General features: G+C 53.3%; 1 pseudogene; it reads right to left on the bottom strand.

The window, feature by feature from the left end:
- Positions 1–3,062: 3,062 nt before the first annotated feature.
- On the bottom strand, positions 3,063–13,316 carry LOC128072936 (maestro heat-like repeat-containing protein family member 2B; annotated as a pseudogene).
- Between the last annotated feature and the right edge of the window lie 3,417 nt (positions 13,317–16,733).

Below are 16,733 nucleotides of genomic sequence, written 5' to 3'. Positions count from 1 at the left end.
AAAAATAATGGAGTTGATATTGTGTGAGAATCCTTCTTTGTTTTTTTTGGCTCCAAGCTTGCTTCCTTAGGTGTTTTGTTGAGGAGGCAAGTGATGGATGTTGTGTGGCAATCAACATCGCTGTGTGGACAATTTTACATCTTTGGAGCTGTTTGCCTTCGGAAGACAGTGCTCAGGACTGTTTACTGGCAAAAGATCTGGCCGGTTACCAAATAACTCCTGTTTGCTAGGGAAGACTGGGGGACAATGCCATTGTATCCTGCGAAGGCAAGGTACAAGTTGGCGCCTCCCTGCTCTCCCTTATCTGCTGGCAAGGCCAGGAAGATAAGAGCAAAGGAGTTTCCTGCTGAGATCCCAGAGCCAGAAGCTGCCACTCCAAGGAGAGCTGGCTCAACCACTTTGGATTTGAGCTGTCACTGCAAAGACAGCTGACTCAACCACTTTGAAAGCATTGAAAAGGGGCCATCATCGCCATGGTCGTGCGTCGCCCTCGTGGTCAACAGAACAACTCTGCCCGACGACCCACCGCTACTGAGGATCAAAGATGGAACTACGAACCTCGCTGGATCCATGGTGGTGACTATGTCCCTCTTGCTGCCTATAAAGACTCCTTGCTTCTTCTCTTCTATCTTTTCTATCGCCCTCCTTCCCTTCCCCATTGCCCTAATCATAATAGTGTCCGTCCTCCCCTTCCCCATTGCCCTGATTAAGATTTGTAATAAACTGGTCGGACCAACATTGGAACCGTTGCTTCTTCATCTCACGCCGGGTATATAGATTACAAAAGAACCTCCTCTCCCTCCTAGAAATTGGAGCGAGACATATTGGCACCTACCTTCCTACCTCCACTTGTGCGACTGGCATTTCTAAACAGCTCCTGTTCAAACTGAGCATTTTCCTGTGGAAAGTTAGAAGAAATACAAGCATGCACCGTAGCTGACAAAGTCCCAGCAGATGCTAGAAGAGATCACTCCAAACACTACTTGGTGATGTGAGATTTCATTTGTGAGCTGAGCCAGCAAAGCAAGGACTTTCCTGACAACAAAGGCTGTTGCATCTCCATTTGTAAACCACATATTCAGAATGGTAATTCTGTGCTTGTCTGAGTGTGATCTCACTAATTCTGTTTATCAAAAATGTAATTAACTTCTATCCTGAAAAAGTCAGCGTCATGCTGAGGAGAAAAGAGTCAGTATGCCTTTAGAGACAAAAATGGCCTATTGTTGTTTATCTGGTAAAAATCAAATCACCTGAAAGAGTTGATAAAAATGATATACTTGAGAAGTTTGGATAATACATTCCATCTTTGTAAGTCAAATAAAGATTATGGTCAATCTAATGAGTGAAGAGTTTGGGAATTTATAATTTATAAATGACAAATTCTGATGGTACAGCAGCAAGCCAGCCCAGTCTACGAGCTACTGAATGCTTCCTGGAGAAATTGCCTATTTCCTATCCTCATTTTTCATGAAATTCATCGTGTTCTGCAGTGGCCAAAAAGATTGGAAATACTCTTCACTGAACTAGCTTTCACTGTAGGTATGTTAGGTGCTTCACCATCCTGTTTTACAATCTGGCCACGAGCAACTAACTTCCATAGACACAGAACTGTTCAAGAAAAAGAATGGATTGCCCTAAAAGGGATATTCCAGAAACAGCTGAATCTGAAAAATGCCATCCCTTTCTCTTGTCCCAGGAAAAGTCTGATTCAAAGTGTAGTTGGCTAAATGGGAAACTGACTTCTGCCACAAGATAATTTCAAACTCTCAGGCTTTCTCGTTGTAATAAAACAACGTTTTCTTGGACATCCAATGCATACGTGAGCAGCTTGCTCTTCAAGCACGTGCCTTCCTTGACCTGCCGTAAGCAGGCTAGGAGGGAAAAGTGGTAAAATAATGATTAAAAGCTTTGAGAAATACATGCCATAAAATGCACGGGAACAATAAACTCCTAAACAACATTAACAACCAAAAAGCCATTATCTCCTCAAGCACTAATATTGTCCTAAACAACTTAAAAGTAGTAGTAACAACATACTCAAGAAAGGCAAAATCACACTTAGGTGGATTAGGCACTAATACCACCTTCTTGCACAGGATGCAAGCATATAGCAGTCCCTGAAAATACCAGTCTCTGTAACAATGTTCTTGGAAACTGACAGAAAGTTAAAACGGCCCTTGTGGAATCGCCCAACTGCATGTTGGCATCAAAAGAGCTTGGCCAGCACATCGACGGAGGTGATCCTCCCCCTCTACTCTGCACTGGTGAGGCCACATTTACACGGCTGTGCCCAGTTCTGGGCACCTCAATTAAGTTAAGTTAAAAGACAGGGACCTCCTAGAAGGAGTCCAGCAGAGAACGGCCACAAGGATGACTGGGAGCCTCCTATGTGAGGAAAGGCTGAGTAACCGCACTCCGTTCAGCCTGGGGAAAAGGACACTGAGAGGGGATCTGGTAAATATTTATAGCTATCTAAAGGAAGGTGGGAGGCAAATGGGTGAGACCAGGCTCTTTTTGATGGTGTGTAACAAGAGCACAGGGAGTAACGGCCTAAAACTTTCTGGCATTTATTTTGGCATTTATTGAATTTTAATAAATGATACAATTTTTTTTAGCACTTTCCTTCCCTCCCATCCCCTGCCTTCCCATTCCCTTCCCTTCCCTCTTCGCTTCGCTTCGCTTCTCTCTTCACTTCGCTTCTTTCTTTGCTTCGCTTCGCTTCTCTCTTTGCTTCGCTTCGCTTCTCACTTTGCTTCGCTCGTTTCTCTCTTCACTTCGCTTCTTTCTTTGCTTTGCTTCGCTTCTCTTCGTTTCGCCTCGCCCTGCCTCGCCTCGCCCTCTGCTCTCCTCCTCCTCCTCCTCCTCCGCCTCCTCCTCCGCCTCCTCCTCCTCCTCCTCCTCCTCCTCCTCCTCCTCCTCCTCCTCCTCCTCCTCCTCCTCCTCCTCCTCCTCCTCCACCTCCTTCTCCTCCTCCTCCTCCTCCTCCTCCTCCTCCTTCTCCTCCTCCTCCTCCTCCTCCTCCTGCTCTCTTCCTCTTCCTCTTTGTCTTTCTCTTTGTTCTTCTACCGGCTCCAGCGTTGAAGGCAGAACTCTCTTATTCTTTTCCACGTCTCACTAGAAAAAGGAGAGTCTCCGGTTGTGACTTGTGACCTCAAACAGACTCAAAGCTGCCTCCTCCCTGGATTCCTCTGGCAGAGGCCAGCTACAGCTGTGACCTCAGGCACAGCAAAGGCGGGAGTGCCAGTACCTGTCTGTTGGCCCAAGCGGCCGGGAGAAGTTGCTCATCACGGCCTCTGTGTGACAGCGGGTGAGGATGACCACCGCCTGGCACAGGAAGGGCAGGAACGTGCTCTGCTGCGCAAACGATGTGATGCTGCGCAGGATGTAGAGGATCGGTGGCACCTGAAAGAAGAAGGGGAGGAAGAATGACTTGCTGTATCCTGGACCTGGCCTGCATCCTGCAGGGCCTAACCACGTGCAACAGCCAGAAAAAGTCCAAGACACGTGGGAGAAAGTCTCTTACGTTCCAACTGATGTCCTTCCCGTGCATCTGCAGGAAGGTGGTCATCCACTTCCCACACGCACGCACGCGCACTCCGCTGGCTTTCCGGATGGTCTCCTTGATGGCCGCCATGAAGTCAACGGTGCGTTCGATGGGGAAGTTTCTGCACACAATCTGCCGAGAAACGAGAAGCGGGAGAGATCCCATCACTGCTCTGCTGCAGCTCTTCCAAACACAAAGCAGTCTTGAGGGCATTCTTAGCTCAGCGGCTTGCCGCTCATTCAGGCGGCAATCACAGCGCTCCTGCTGTCTGTACCCTGCTGTTGATACGGAAGGCGGTTGAGCCTTCTCTCAGCTTCTGCACCCATGGTGTTTGCTTACATGCAAAGCCTACCTCCCAGCAGCCACAGTCACACATGCACACAAACACACACACACAAACACACGTCATGGCATCAGCTCTTTGCACTGGCTGCCTGAAGGCCAGACATAGCTCAGAGCCTCCTGCTACTTGCTGAGAAAAGCGGTCTCAGGGTGACAGCTCATCTTGGAAATGGTGTGAGAGGCTGGGGGCAGCATAGGGCCATGCAGAATTCCACGGACAGAGATCCCACCACCCCTTTTTGGGTCCACTTACTCTTGCCATTTTGGACGTGATCTGGAGCTGAGAGGCGATGCTGCAGGCATGCAGCCCCTCGCACAGGCCCTTGATGTCACCTGTCTCAATGACTGTGTGGACTGCTTTGGCTGGAAAGAGCACAGGGAGAAAAGGGAAGTCATGCTTCTGGAAATAGGACCGCTTTCCACGGTGGAGAGACAGAGGACAGGATGGGGACAAGAGGAGAACTGTGCACGGTGCCTCTCCCTCCTGTCAAGAGGGCCCAGCCCGTGGGGCTCTGCGAGTGCTAGGGAGGAGGGCAGAGGGCTGGAGCACGCCTGCTCTACTCACCTTGGATTCGCAGAAGGGAGGTCAGACAGGTGACGGCCAGCTGGCGGGATGCGGGCATGGGGTCACACGTCAGAGGCGCCAGCAATCCCACCAAGGAGCCAAAGTGCTCACAGGCATCTCCTCTCTGCAGGGGTGAGAGGCAGGAACAAAGCTGTAGACGGCCCCAGCTCTCCCCAGCTTCTCCCATCTGTGCCTTCCCCACGCCGTGACACAGCACGCACAGCTGGGCGGAGCTCACCTTCCAGCTCAGGGGCACCGGGGAGGGAGCAGGGGGCATGCGGTGGGGCTCTTTACTCACTTGAAGCTCTTCACAAGCAGCCAGCAGCTGGGAGCAGGTCTGCAGGGCCCTCTTGCGCTCCCACACATTGGTTGATGTCATAGATTTCTGCAGGACCTGGGGTAGAGCATCTGTCTCACTGAGGACGTCTTTTCCTTCCCTTCCTGCCACCCCTCTCCCTGTCCCTCCTTTCCCAGCACTTTCCCTCAAGGCCTCCCGCCTCACTGAGCACCGGCACTGCTGCTCCCGCAGCACATACTCACGTGGACTATGTTCTGAAAGAAGCCACCGCTGGGCTCTGTCTCCAGCAGGACCACCATGAGCCGGCCCAGAGCTTTCAGTGCTGTTTGCTGAAGCTGAAAGCAGAAGAGGGGAGTGACGTGTAGCATCACGGCTGCTGCCAGAGCAGAGGGTGTGTGTGCTGAGGTAGGGCTCCGACCGAGAGGGGGCCGGGAAAGTTACGGCAGGTTACCTGCAGGTACTGTGCTGCGTGCTGTGACTTCCTGATCTTCAGCATCATCTCTGCTGAAGGATGTGTCACGACGTTCTTGCAGCACAGGACCAGCATCTCACGCATGTCCTTGCTTTCAAAAGAGGGCTTCAGCTTGCTGAGAGGAGGAAAAAAGGAAGAGAAATCAGAAAGGGCCTCTACCAGTGCTCTCCAGGCTGGTTCAGGCAACCTCTGAATTTCTCCTAATCAACAGCTACAAAGCCAATATCCCCAGCTCATGCTGCTGAGCACTGTCTTCAGTTCCAGCAGCGCCCACCTCCTCCCCAGCAGCAATGAACCACCTCCCGCTCTGGAGGGTGGGAGACCCCAGCTCTCCCTTCTCTTCCCTGCCAGGGGACAGAAGCACCAGCGCCTTTCTCCCTGCCCCAAACCTCAACTTCGCTGGGCACAACAGCCCAGCCGTCTCTCCTGTAGATGTGGCTCCTCCCTCCCTGCCCCCTCCAGGCCCTCAGGAGCTACCCAAAATGGGGACCACTATCCTGACTTGCAACCTCAGTCCTTACCTCAACTGCTCCAGGGCCAGAACCACCTTCAGAGGCACTGGGGAGACAGGCATGCCCGAGTAGTACTTCTTCATCAGGTCCTGCAAGTCCCAGAGAGACAGTGTCAAAGTGGGCAAGGGGCACACAAGAGCTGTTCCACCCGGCCCCGAGACAGGCACAACTGCCACACACCAGCCCCATCACTCTCCCATGGAAGCACTGCAGGATGCAGCAGCTTGACAGCTGGTGCACCTAGCCCGCTGCCCAGCCGCTGCCTGCCAGCACCCAAGGTCCCCACCAGCTGGAGACGTGTGGCTGCTGGACACCTGTATGCCCCCAGGGAAGCGAGCCTTGTGGCGCAGCCCAGAACTCCTCTGCAGACAGCCCTGTCTCTAGGCACTCACCATCAGGATCTCCAGCAGCTTGCTCTTCAAGGAGCGGTTAAAGCTTGCAGAATCACCCACAGCTTGGAAGGCAGAGCTGCTGTCGGTGATGCTCTGCACCAGCGCGAGGTTGTTCTGCAAGTCCTGAGGAGCAAGAGAGAAGAACATTCTTTGAACTGCGGGAAGGGACAAGGGCTGCCACGGGGACACGTGGAGACAACACTAAGGGAACGGCTTGGATCTTCATGTGGACACACCCCCTTCCCCGAGGGACCTTGGCAAAGGGAAGGCCCATCTCAGCATCCCTCCACGTGGAGGGGCGGCAGCTGGGCGCTCAGACACCCTGGCATGCTTTGAGCTCTCACCCGGCAGCTGCAGCTGTAGAGCATCAGGATGTTGCCCACGATGTCTCCCTCCAGGTGGGCGAGCAGCTGTTCCTTGGAGGCACGCAGTGCCACGCTGCCGTGGGCGAGCATGAGAGCACTGCGTGTGGCATGAGCTCTCGTGCTGTCCAGCTCCATCTGTGTGGGAAGAAATGCCTTGAGACACTCGCTAACGGCCCCCAGTGCCCCGCGATGCACCTGGGCTCCCAAGGCAGGAGCTGCAGGGAAAATAAGGCCGAAGAATGCCAAGATGGAAACCCGTAACGCTTTACCTTCTTGCTCCTGGAAATCCTGGCATTGCGGCCTTTGCACAGCCTGGACGCAAACGTGGTGAGCGTGGCCAGGACTGTGTGGAAGTTACTCTCAGCAGCGTGGCTGAGAAGAGCGATGATTCCCTGCACAAAAGAACAAGGGGCCGTTGGCACAGCCCTGAATCTACAGGTCCTCTTCTGAGCAAAATGGCAGCAGTGAAGAGGTTGAAAAGGCCCGCAGCAGGGCCAGGAGAAACCCTCTGCCCCAGGGCCAGAGCAGGGATGCTCGCAGGAGCTGGAGGAGAGCTCAGAGCTCACCTGGGCCTCACACGGTTCCTCCGCATTTGCCTCCGCCAGGTGCTGCAGCAGCTTCTCCCGGACGTGGAGGACTCCCTTGCAGGATGCCAGCACTGTGCCCAGAGCCTTGTACAGGAACGACTGCATGGGAAGGGAAGGAAGAAGCTGAGATGTGGCAGCAGCTTAACCTGCTGGGGGAGGGCCAGGTGGGGAGGACCCACGCTCCCTGGGAGTCTCTGAGAGCAGCTGCGGGGCCGAGCTTTAGCCGTCCCCGGGCAGATTGCAGGGAAAGGCCCTCTGGGGGGCACAGACTGGGAGGGAAGCAGCATCAGCATCCCGCGTGGGCAGAGCACCAGCTGCAGCCCCAGCCCCAGCTGGACACCTGCAGCTGCACCGCTGGGTAGAGCCAGGGGAAACTCACCTTTTCTGCAGAGCTGCTGGCAGAGCTGCTCAGTCGCCGGCTCAGCTCACTGCTCAGGGCCTCGGCCCACGCCTCATCATCTACGGTGTCCACTGACGCCCTCAGGAACTGTTGGAGAGCAGGAGAAGACAATGTTCCCTTGCCCTTTGCCTCTTCCCTCACTCCCAAGTTGCTGCAGCCCTCTGGGGAGAGGTGCCTGGAAGAACAGTGCCTCTCCCAGCTCCCCCAGCGTTCCCTCCATTAAAGCCAGCTGCCCTCTTCTCCTAAGACCCCCCGCGGCTTGGGACAGAGCGGAAGAGGCAGCGCCACAAAGGCGTGCGGCCGCTCCGCAGCAGCGCTTGAGAGGCTGCTCCTGTCCCACAGTGGCTCATGTGGGAGCGGGGCTACTTGGGCCAGGCAAGCACTTCTCTGCACCGCGCCTCCCGGCAATGCTGTACCTTTAGCAGACGGCGCTCAAACTCGGCAGTGCCCGGGAAGCTCTCGTTTCTCCCTGCACAGCAATAGGAAGAAAAAGACCCTTACTTGGGATCAAGGCACAGAAGAAGAGCTGCTGCAAGCCTGGCTTGGCCTGGGCACTTGACACAGCCAAGCTGAGACCCGCACCTCCTCCACAGCGACCTGTCCCTCCCCACAAACACTGTCCCCGCAGGAACACGGAACTAACTGCTCCAAGGCTGCTGTCGGAGGGGATGTGAAGGGTCCATCCCTGTCCTGGAATGGGCAGATCCCCAGGGGCATAGGTCCCTGGGCCTCAGAGCTGACTCCCAGGAATGGAGACAGCTCAGCACTGGGCTGCGGGGCACAGTGCTTCCCCTTTGCCACTGCAGAGCTGCATTTTCACTCAGCCCCCTTCCCAGCCTCCGCCTCTTCCTCCCCACCACTACTTTACCTTCAAGGCACTGCAGCAGCAGGGGGATCTCAGCAGCCCACATGGCCCCCACAGCTCTGTGGAACCTGCTGTGGAGGTTTTTCATCAGCAGTAAGGCAGCGGCTTGGAGTTGGCTGCCTGCAACAGGGCTGCCTGCCACCACCTGAGCGAGAGCAAGGAGAAGCAGGGTCACTTCTGCAGCAAGAGCAGCTGCTTCCCCCCAAAAAGGAAGCAACTTGGCTCTGCCCTGGCCGGCAAGGAGCAGCCAACAGCTTTGCCCATGGCCATGCTGCTCCCCCCTGGGTGCTCGTGGCACCGGCCTCTGGAGCATGTACTCACCAGCAGTCGTGCCAGCAGTATGTGGGGCGTCAGCAGTGGGCCTGCAAAGAGAAAAAAGTGCTGAGTAAGACTCCAAGACACTGCGTGCCCAGCCATGCACACCTCCGCTGTCCCTTCTGGGTGCTACCACAGGTCAGCAGAGCTCACTGGGGGAGTTTTTGCTCCTACCTTGAAACATGGAGCTGACAAAATGGGGATCCAGGTGTTCTATCGGCCGTCCTGTCAGCTCCTCTCTCTCAGCCAGGGCACAGACACAGCGGGAGACTGGGATCAGCATACCCGTGTACTGCGCTGGCACCACAAACAGCAGCAGCCGCGGCCACAGGAGCTGTAGGGAACGAGGCAGTTGAGCAGGTCAGCATTCCTGCCTCTGCTCACAGAGGAAGAGGACTCTGCGAATTTCCCCGAGTCCTGTGTGCTTCAGAGCACATTGGAGGAGAGACCTGGGGTCTTGGAATGGGACGAGGAACACGTGGGGCAAGGGCAGGGAGAAGCAGCAGGGCAGAGCGTGACCTACTTTGGACATCCCTCTCACAGAGACGTCCAGTGATCCCAGGACGTCCATGCACAGCTCCTGGAGAGCTCCTTCTTCCTGGGCTTCCTGGGCAGAAAGGTGTCCGGATGCCTGCACAACAGTTGTAATGAGACACTGGTTACGCTCAGTTCGCAGGAGCCTCTCGGGAGGCTCAGGTGTGGCCCCAGCGGTGCTTCTGTGCCACCCTCCGAGCAGCACGGGTCTTCCAAAAGAAGATGCTGCCCACTGTCCTTACCCTTCTTGCCGCGGTGCGGCTGAACTCCCTGAAGATGTGCCCCACCACATCCCAGGCTGAGCAGCTCCAGGCATTAGCACTGAACAGATCAGTAATGAAATGCAGAACAGCCGTCCTCACCTGCCAGAGAACAATTGTGGGTGTGATTTTTCTGGTCCGAAGGCAAAGGGAAGCCACCTGCTCATCAGGGCAGCCCTTTGGGCACAAGCAGAGACAACAAGAGCAGAGGAGAAGCTTTGGCTTCTGACATGAGGGCCAGGCCTTAGCACCAGGCTGTGCACTTTCCATGCACAGCACAGGGACCTGCCCGCTCCACTCTGCCTGCTCTCCCCACAGGAGCCAGCATGACCGTGTGGTCAATGCTCCAGCACCTCTCCAGTCACCCCAGCCCTGCCTGTGCTGGCAGCAGCATCGCCACCCCAACAGCACTTTCTTTTCCCAAACCAGCTCACCCGGATGCTGGGGTCGCTGCACAGACGCTGCACAGCCTCGACGACCTGGGGCAGCTTCTCTGTCATCGTGGGCTCTGCAAGAGATGCGCAGAAGCATGAGCGGAGCCACAGCGCAGATGGCAGAAGGGAGCCCTGGCAGTCCCAAGGCGTGGTACCGACCAACCCGTGGTACTGACCATCAGAGCGAGCCAGAGCACCCAGCAGACCCAGGGCTGCCACGCATCCAGGCTCCCAGTCATCGCCCAGCTGCGACTGCAGAAACAGGATGGTTTCCTCTGGGCAGATCCGGGCTGCAGGGAGGAAATCCCACACTGTATTAGCAGGCAACACACACCCATTCCTGAGGTTTGTGAGAGAGGTTTTGGTCAGGGCACCACCAAGCATCGCCAAGGCTCCTCTCCTTACCCTGCAGCATGATGCAGTGGGTCAGCTGTGCACGACCAGCCTCGCTGTGCTGCTTGCTGTCATCATAGAGCTGTGGGAACAAGGTCCATTTGATACAATCACATCAGCACTGAGGATGGAAAAGACACCGCGCTGCCCGCTCTCGTCTCCCTGGGCACTCTCGGGAAGAGGACAGGCAGAAAAAATGCAGCCCACCCCACAGCATCCCCGGGAGTACATGCACGGCTCTAGAGCAGCCTTGAGCATGCAGGAGCTAAGGCTGAGCCTCCTTATTCAGGGGATCGGGGCTTTGCAGTCCTCCGGAGACTCAGCCAAGAGGGAAACTGCTGTAGGCGCAAGGATAGGCTCCCCTTACCTGGTAGAACACAGCGCTCGTCACATCCAGAAACTTGTCCCTTGGAATGACAGATGCAGTGCCCCCTAAGGCCTCCAGGAAGATAGTGAGGCTCTGCAAGAGAGCAGGAGAGGAAGAAAGGGATGAAGCCACATCTAGCCACTTGTGAGTGCAGAAACTGTTTCCCAATTGTTTCTCTGCAGGGAGAAGCTCCTGCACAGGCATTCTTGTTTATCCCCCACCACCACCCAGCAGCACAACAGAGAGTCTCTCTGCTCTCAATCGAGCCGTGTTTGGGCATCATTTGCAGGCATTTCCCACCCAGCAGCCCGCTTCTCCCCCATCAGATGCAACTGGCTGTGGTCCCCCCAGTTGTTAGCACAGAGCTCCTCAGGCACTCAGAGCCCCACCACCCAGGTGGTGGTGATGAAGCCTCCCATCCCCAGGAGATGAGCCCCTGTGACTCTTGGCTCCCTCCTGGCTCTTGTCCAGGCCATTCCTTCTTTGACTGAAGAGCTCAGGAAGCCTCAGACCTCCCTTGAACACCCATCCCTTCTTTCTCCAAGGGCTCCCCACCTCCTCCCTGCCTCCCCCTGACCCCTCGTGGCACTTGCACGGGCCCCACGTCCACCCTGAGCCCTGCACAACAACTCACCTTGGCCACCCTGCAGGTGTCTTGGATCTCCTGACACGGGTGAACGAGCCAGAGGAGCTGCTCCCAGACGTGCTCTTGGTGCTGCTCCTCTTGCAGGAGAACATCCAACATGGCAGCCACAGCCCCAAGGACGGCCTGCTTGTCCTGGAGAGGATGGCAGAGGCCCGGTATCAAAGACTGAAGGTCTGCCCTTCCTACACAGAGGGCTTTCCCTTCCCCTTCCCCTTCCCCACACCCCCACTCCCAGCAGGAGATGGGCTCGCTCTGGAGAGCAGGCAGCTTTTCCCCATACCCTCATCCCCAGCTCTTTTTGCCACAGTGCTGTGACATGCAGCTGCTCCCTGGCACAGAGCCACTTCCGGGCCTTTGCAGAGCCAGCCCACTCCCTCTCATCACCCCTCAGCTCTCAGCCCACTGGGCACAGACAGAGCTGCCGACACGGGTGCCCCTGCTGCCATCCTGGGCTGGGAATGCAGCAGTGCTCACCTTTTCCTCCTGGCAGTCTTGCCAGTTCCACATCACGGAGAAGAGCAGCTCGCGAAGGTTCTCATAGATCTGCTCTTTCTCCATGGCAGGCCAGGGGCATTGCATTCCTGCGGACAAGTGAATCTTCGCTCCATCCAGCCACTGTTTCACAACTGAAAAAACATAACAAAATACTTAGACAATCATAATAATATTTTTCTGAAAAAGGGAGTGAGAGAAAAGGGAGCCTGTGAGAGTCTGCAGCAGGGTGAGGTGCAAGGGCTGTCCTGAGGCCCCCTGCTCTGGGGCCGGCACTCACCAGCACAAGCGATGCGCAGGATCTGGCCACTCTTCACCTGGCCCACCACACTGCGCAGGCCTGCCAGCATCAGCCACACAAAGGGGATGCACTGTGGAGCTGCAGAGAGGAAGGAGAGGGCCACAGTCAGAGTCCCGGCAGCGAGGGAGGAGGGGCTGCAGCCCTGCATCCCCCAGCTCAATGCAGGTCACACGCGGAGGGCAGAGACCCCTTTCCCGGTAGTTACAGATGTCAGGAGGTTGAGGGTACTCTACCATAGGTGCTGAAGAGTTTGCTCAGGGTGATGAGCACCAACTCCTTGCACATGTCCCCCGTGGCCTTCAGGTGGCTCTGGAGCTCAGCCATCACCAAGGTGAAGTGCGTCCTTGCCAGAGCCACCAGGACATTGCTGGCAGCTGTCCTCACATTGCTGGTCACGCCCTGGAAGAGAGTCACTGGTGACGCGCGGCCCGGGAGACTGCCTGAGGCCCTTGGAAGAGCTAAGCCACCACCATCCGCCAGCAGGACACCAGCGTGGGCAGGCGGTTCCCTTTGCCTTTGGGAGTGAGCCCTCACCTGGGCTGCCGTCAGGTCCCGGGACACCTCTGCCAGCAGCCGGTTCACCACTCCGCACGGCGGGCGGCTGCTGTCTTGGCACAGGGCGCTCTCCAGCTCACAGTACGCCTGCGCTCGGTCACCCTGCGGACAAGGATCAGTCACGCTCGCTTTGCCCGCTGCCCCCCATCGCTCGGTGGATGTGCTGCCGGGCCTGGCACCCACGGGGCCGTGGCCCTGGGCCAGGAGGGCAAGGGTTGGTGGTTGCATGTCCCCAACTCACCTCCCGATCTTGCAGGCGCTGAAGCAGTAAGGTCGCGGCGCAGGTAGGGACAGGGCTTGACACCCTGCTTCTCTCCCTGCGACGCGTACGCCTGGGCACGCAGCCCACACAAGCAAAGAGACCTGGAAGGAAAGAGCAGAGCAGCTGCCGCTGGTGCTGCTTGGAGCCAGGGCCGAGCAGCCGGCCAGCTGTGGGAGGAACGCTCCTCCAGCCCCACAGCGCAGGGGTATGAGTGGTTGGCGGGGGCAGGGGAGGGAGCTTTCCCCTTGCTGGGGTGCTGGGGAAACCATGGTGGGCAGCTGCACTCGGCAGAGCAAGGACAGTGCTGCTGGCACAATGTCCTAAACAGACACTGGAGGCACACGTGCGCTCGGGCAGCGTCACGGGGTCCAGAGAGGTGGAGGGACTCACCTCGAAGGGCTCTCAGCCTCTCCATGATAGCAGGATGCCTCCAGGTAGACGCAAAGCTCTCTCTGGTTCCACTTCCTGCGGGTCCCACAAGCGGACTGAGCCACCGCTCCCACCACCCACAAGGGTGTATGAGGCAGCCACTGTGACACCACACTGCAGTGTCACCTCACAGAGAATGAATGACACGCCCCGGGCTGGGAACCAGACAGCGTGCCCGGCAACCCTGCGGGCCCCCAAACACAGCACGTTTGTGTGATGCAATCGGCTCTGGGGTTCCGGTTCCATGCTGACGCAGGGAATCACCTCAGCAGGTGATGGAGAGCCCCTGCCAGGGAGCAGCTGCTGGGCACCATTGCCTGGCATTGTCTTAGTGACTGGGGACTCCATGCCGGGAGGCACTGAGGCCCCCACCTCCTGCCCGACAACCTCTCCAGAGAGCTCTGCTGTCCACTAGGGGCACGTGTCAGAGACATTAGAGAGACTCCACCGCATCTGATCAAACAAGAACACCACCATCTGCTTATTGCCATTCAAGCAGGGTCATGGGAGGCTGCCACGAGGAAATGGCAGAATGTCAGAAAGAGACTTTGCATCCCATGGAAAGACACGAAAGGGATTGGGAGCACCAGGAGTGTTCTCCTCTGTCCTTCTGACTGGAGGCTGAACTTAACTGAAGTTAAGTTAAAAGATAGGGACCTCCTAGAAGGAGTCCAGCAGAGGACGACCACAAAGATGACTGGGAGCCTCCTATGTGAGGAAAGGCTGAGTAACCGCGCTCCTTTCAGCCTGGGGAAAAGGACACTGAGAGGGGATCTGGTAAATATTTATAGCTATCTAAAGGAAGGTGAGAGGCAAATGGGTGAGACCAGGCTCTTCTTAATGGTGTGTAGCAAGAGTATAAGGAGTAAAGGCCTAAAATTTTCTGGCATTTATTCTGGCATTTATTGAATTTTAAAAAATGATACAATTTTTTTTAGCACTTCCCTTCCCTCCCATCCCCTTCCTTCCCATTCCCTTCCCTTCCCTCTTCGCTTCGCTTCGCTTCTCTCTTTGCTTTGCTTCGCTTCGCTTCGCGCTTTGCTTCGCTTCGCTTCTCTCTTCACTTCGCTTCTTTCTTCGCTTCGCTTCTCTTCGCTTCACTTCGCCTCCCCTTGCCTCGCCTTGCCCTCTGCTCTCGTTCTCCTCCTCCTCCTCTTCTTCGTCCTCCTCCTCCTCCTCCTCTTCTTCCTCCTCCTCCTCCTCCTCCTCCTCCTCCTCTCTTCCTCTTCCTCTTTGTCTTTCTCTTTGTTCTTCTACCGGCTCCAGCGTTGAAGGCAAAACTCTCTTATTCTTTTCCACGTCTCACTAGAAAAAGGTATTTGTGTTGTATTTGTGCTTTCATACATAAGCTGAAATATATTTATATACAAACTTTTTTATATTAACATAAAATTGGGAGGTCTAGGATAAGATATTAAAATCTGGGAAATAAACCACATCCAAAGCTCTTAAGCAAGGTAAAGAGATCCCTAAACGTGACTAGAATACTGCTAAATTGTTGGAGAATTTCCAACTGTTTTAAATTGAAATTCCGAAAGTATCATAAGAACACCAGCATCACAGGCTTGATTTGTTCTATGTTCCAAACTGATCCACTGTTATTCTGAGATGCATAATTTTTTGTATTGCTTAGTAAATCCCTGTTTCCCTTCTGTCGACATCCTTTTACTTTTTACTAAATTCTAAGTCAGTTTCAGGAAGCAAACCATTTTCCAGATATGCCAAGATGGGATTATACTGTCTGTTCTCATGCATCATCTCTGCTTTCTAGCTTTTAATAAACAACCTAAAAATGTACTTATTACTGCTTATAACATCATGATCTTTTATCTCTAAGACCTCTCATCTCAAGGTTTCTAGAGAAGCAGAGCAGATAACAACAGGATGCTGTTTTATCATAGGCAATTTTCTGATTGTTCTTTTTTGTTGTTGTTGTTTCATTGGTTTTCTGTTGTGTTTTTTTTTTTTTTTTTTTTTTTTTTTTTTTTTTTTTTTTTGCTACTCCAGATTTACTCTTCCCCAGGTGAAGGACTTTGCACTTTCCTTTGTTGAATTTTATGAGCATTGCATTGGCCCATGCCTTCAGCCTGCTGAATTCCCTCTGGGTGGCAGCAAGAACTTCGTCTTGCCAGCCACTCTTCCCAGTTTGGTGTCATTAACAGCCCCATCATCCAGATCGTTAGTGAAGATGTTAACTAGCCCTTGAGCCAAGGTCATACCAGTAGCTACTGGTCTCCACCTAGACTTCAAGCCACTGGTCAAAACACTGAGCTTAGCTAACTAGCTCACTGCCTGTTTGTCCGTCCCATACTTCAACAGCATATCTGCAGAGAAGTTGCTAGATCAAGCTGGACAGTATTTACTGATCTCATCTCTTAAGTGAAGGATTTCATTGTAGAAAGTTGTCAGTTTGGTCAAGTACTATTTCCTTTTGTGGATCTGTTCTACCTACTCCCAGTAATCTTTTTGTCCTTCATATTTTATCCTTGATGTATGTGATCTAGCTCCAGCTGTTCCTTGGCTCTGGCTCCAATTAGGAACATGGATTTTTCTAGTTCCTGACTGCTGTTATTTAAGGGAACATTTTGGAGGCATTTCTTATTTTCTTTGCATCTGAATTTGCTATGACCACAATATCTGTCTCTACTCATCTGCATTGCAGCTGAAACCACTAGAAGTGGGCATTCATATAATGACAAGGAATAAGTTAAATATGCTACATGAAGTTTGACAAGAATGAGAAATATTTTTGTTTAAAGAAAGGTCACCATTGCCTGTGATATTAGCAGCATGTCATATGTAATTGATTTAATCATGTTTTCAAATAAAACAAGCTGTAGTCCAGGAATTCCACTAAGGAGAAAGAACTATTTATGTTTATTCTTGAAGACATCCTAATACATTCTACTTGCTTTGAGATGAAATAAAACATATACTTGAAAGGCTGAATCTTCATGAAAGATAAATGGTGTTCAAAAAATTAAAAAAAAATAAATCAAGGCATATTTAAAAAAAAAAACATTTTTTTAAGTATGGGGGGCCATAGACATTTGATCTTGTATAATAAAACCAAAGACAAGAAAAACAAATGTCTATTTCAGTATGAAAGTTTAAATATCTTTTCTTAATACTTGAAATATTCTGATGAAAATATCTCAATCTTCTACTTTTTTTTTCCCCCAATGGAAAAATAAGTACATTTCCAAACATTTGATGTTACATGACTTGCTATTTTCATAAGTCAGTTCAAATAGAAAATATTATTAGCTCTGTTGAAATGTTAATAACCTAATTTCTTTTTTTTAATTGCTTAGACTATATGTTTCTTTTGTCAAATATTCATTGCACCAAAAAAAAAACCCACAGAATGTATCTATCTATCTATTACTATCATAATAGTATA

Source organism: Tympanuchus pallidicinctus, unplaced genomic scaffold (genome assembly GCF_026119805.1).
Source record: "Tympanuchus pallidicinctus isolate F22 unplaced genomic scaffold, pur_lepc_1.0 scaffold74, whole genome shotgun sequence".
Taxonomy (NCBI): Eukaryota; Metazoa; Chordata; class Aves; order Galliformes; family Phasianidae; genus Tympanuchus; species Tympanuchus pallidicinctus.
The sequence above is the reverse complement of the archived record's forward strand: the minus strand, read 5'-3'. Positions and strand labels throughout refer to the sequence as shown.